The 3,917-nt window shown below is 35.1% G+C and overlaps 1 pseudogene; it reads left to right on the top strand.

Moving 5' to 3' along the window:
- Window positions 1–1,063: 1,063 nt before the first annotated feature.
- Window positions 1,064–3,346, top strand: LOC126705606 (L-type lectin-domain containing receptor kinase IX.1-like; annotated as a pseudogene).
- Window positions 3,347–3,917: the final 571 nt, after the last annotated feature.

Below are 3,917 nucleotides of genomic sequence, written 5' to 3'. Positions count from 1 at the left end.
TGGGCCATGAATTTTCTGGCCCACAGTTATACTACACATAACACATTATCTTAAATAATTTGAGACAATTACCTATTTTTCTTTTCTTGAGAAACAAATATACAAACACAAGGAGGAGGGAATTGAGTTTCTTATTAGAAATTTTAAAAACCATTTGATTCACATTTTATAGTGCAAGTGTATAATATATTTTACTTTTTATATTAGACATTAATTTAAAGTACGTCAAACTATTTTATTTTTGTGTTATTAGTTACAATTTTTAAATAATTTTTATTTATTTTAGTATATAGTAATAATATTTTTTTCATAACCAGAACAATAGATATTATTCATTAAGAAGCTAATCAGAACGTAATACAACAATATTGATGTTTGGTGGAAAATCCTCTATCTAGGCCAATAATTCTTTTGAGCATTTTGCTCTTCTAGCTAATGCATGGGTCATTGCATTTTCCTTTCAGTGAACAAAATCGAATCTGCAACCTCCCAAGGATCGAGCAATACTTTGAATGTTATTATTTAATATAATAAAAAATGCACTTTTTTGTTTTTTGTTTATAGGTTAACAAATATATTATCTAATTGGTACCAAAAAAAAATATATATTATCTAATAACATAACCAAACACAATTGTATTTAACATTTATACTTTTTAATAAAAATTTCAACATAACACAAGACTTAATTTTTTAAGTAGAAACATTCTTGATAATGTATTTATTAAAATATATTCTCATAAAATTCAATATTGGCCCAAATGACAATAAGTTGTCAAAATCAATCTTACTACTAGTTGGTATAAGCACATGGGAGTCCTTGGTCAAAAAAACGTGGGCGTCCAGCGATCAATCAAATAATTTCTAGCAATTTCGGATACGTAATCTCTACAAACCAAAACAAGTCCCAAATGCAAAATAAATCTTATTATTTTTGTAACATTGATTAAGGTGGCAGGTTATGAATGGTGCATACCTTGTAATATTGTACATGACTTAAATCAAAATCTGTCATATCAAACATAGTGAAATTTGTTGTGTTTAGAAAAAAAGACACAGAAAGTAATATGATATTTGAGGAGAGCTGCTATCTCAGGTTGATGTGGTGGTCTTCAGTCCATATCATATATGATAATAACAATTTACAAGCTTCTAGCTAAGTCCCAAAATCCCTGAGACTCTAGGTCATGATTTTCCAGTCACCAAAGCTGTTTTTAATCTACTTGATGATAAGCATTTTCCTCTATCTCATAAACCCATGTTTAACTCAGATATCCTTCAACTACAGCGATTTCAGTGACACAACTAAGTACAAACCTGTAACCCCAACAAGAAACGCTACGAACTCAGGTTCAATGATCCAACTCACACCAGATGAAGTGGATAACTGGGGTCGAGCCCCATATTCAGAGCAGATGAATCTTTGGGACAAGAACTCGGGAAATGTGGCCAACTTCACTTCCAACTTCTCCTTCATCATCGATTCTCGAGGTAAAGATAGATATTCAGATGGGCTCACGTTCTTCCTCTCAACCCCAAATTTCCCTGATCTCAGCCCAACAGATGGCTCTGGCCTTGGCCTTGTGAGCCGCGTACAAATGGAACAACCAATTTTCCTAGCTACAAATAAATTCGTTGCAGTGGAGTTCGATACTTTTCACAATGCTCCATGGGATCCTTCTTATGAAGTTCCTGAACACGTTGGTATCAATATCAACAAAATGACATCTCACAACTCTACACCATGGTATTGTACTATTATGCAGAATAGAACATATAGTGCAAGTATCAATTACGATTCCAGTACACAAAATTTTAGTGTCACCTTCACTGGTTTTGATAATGATACCACCCCTATTCAACAACACTTATCTTCTATCATTAATTTGACACTTCTCCTACCAGAATGGGTTGAATTTGGATTCTCGGCATCTACAGGATTGCTTTCTGAGTGGCATATTCTTACCGCGTGGTCTTTTGAATCGACATCACCTTTAATGAATCAGCAGTCGCTAGCACCTTCTGTGGAAAAGAATAAAGGCGAGCCCAACAAAAAATTGGTGGTGGGCCTCAGCGTGGGTGCATGCATTTTAATTATTTGTTTGGTGGTGCTTTACCCTGTGTATAAGAAAAAGTGGCGTCCAAGCGAAGAAGAAGAAGAAGAGTTAGTCTTTGATCTTTCCATGGATGATGAATTTGAACGAGGTACTGGACCAAAGAAGTTTTCCTACAAAGAATTAGTTTCTGCAACGAATAACTTTGTCGAGGAAAATAAGCTTGGACAAGGAGGGTTTGGTGGGGTTTATAAAGGATATTTAGGGGACCTGAATTCCTATGTTGCTATTAAGAGAGTTTCAAGGGGATCTAAACAAGGGATAAAGGAGTATGCATCTGAAGTAAGGAGTATCAGTCGGCTCAGGCATAGGCATTTGGTGCAATTAATTGGTTGGTGCCATGAGAAAAAGGATCTTCTTCTAATTTCTGAGTTCATGTCAAATGGCAGCTTGGATTTGCATCTTTTCAAAGGTAAAAGCATGTTAACATGGATGGTGAGGTAAAATATTGCTCGAGGACTAGCATCAGCACTTCATACTTGCATGAAGAATGGGAACAATGTGTTTTGCATAGAGACATAAAGTCAAGCAATGTCATGTTGGATTCAAATTTAAATGCAAAGTTTGGGGATTTTGGCTTAGCTAGGCTAGTGGACCATGTAAAGGGATCACAAACCACGGCTTTGGCCGGGACCATGGGCTACTTGGCCCCTGAATGTATTATGTCGGGTAGGGCCAGTAAGGAGTCAGATGTATATAGTTTCGGAGTTGTAGCTTTGGAGATCGCTTGTGGAAGAAAACCACCTGAAGTCAAGGCAAAAGAAGATGAAACTATTCTGTTAGAGTGGATTTGGGAGCTTTATGGAACAAGAAATCTTCTTTAGGCAGCTGATACTAGATTTTGTGGAGATTTTGATGAGCAGCAAATGGAACGATTAATGGTTGTTGGACTTTGGTGTGCTCATCCAGATTACAATGTTAGGCCTTCAACAAGAAAAGCCATTCATGTGCTTGATTTTGAAGCTGCGTTACCCATTCTCGAACCAAAGATGCCAATGCCAACCTATCTTACCCCTCCCATTCTTGCATCAACATCTTCAACCAGTAATTCAGAAGACCACCACGCTCAGTCATCAAGCCCTGGTAGCTACACTGGTTCTTCACAGTTTACAACATATTCTGCAGCATATACATCTACTCAATAACTTCTATACTCCTTTTTTCTAAAATTTGTTCTACTTTCCTGATAATGATAAGTATTGTATGTTCTTTTCCCCAGGACTGTGTTCATAAATGAGTTCAAATATTAACGAAAAAATAATAGCATATATACTCTTTTTTTTTTTTTTTTTTTTTTTTTTTTTTTTTTTATTTATTTTTTTTTTTTATGGGTGCATGTATACTCCGTTTGTCCTGACCCATAAAATTACAGTGATTGTGATGGTCTTACGTCTCCTATATATGTTTGTGTTGTTACGAAAATATAGGGACTAAAACAAACGTTAAAAAATTTCTAAATATATGTTACAGTGTCATAATTAGGTTCCAAGTTTAAGAACCAAATGTGCACTTAAGGGGAGGGGAAAAAAAGAGAGGAAAGCTTTTCGTGGTACCATAGTCTATCAATTCATCATTATCATGTTGGGCAAACATTAGAGATAGAATCTTTACCAAACTCTACCTGCTAGAAAAGTTTAACAGCCTAGAAATAATTGAAAAATCAAAAAGGAAGTGGAAAATGTTCTCAACTACAGCTAGGAATCTTTATTCAGTTTGCAGGTAAAAATTTTGGAATATTTGCCCCAAAAAGATTAGGGTAGGTAAGGTTATCTTTGAAAGAAAAATTTTAAAATAACATCTAAG

The sequence above is a fragment of the Quercus robur genome, chromosome 11 (genome assembly GCF_932294415.1).
Source record: "Quercus robur chromosome 11, dhQueRobu3.1, whole genome shotgun sequence".
Taxonomy (NCBI): domain Eukaryota; kingdom Viridiplantae; phylum Streptophyta; class Magnoliopsida; order Fagales; family Fagaceae; genus Quercus; species Quercus robur.
This window is presented reverse-complemented; position numbering and strand designations above follow the sequence as displayed.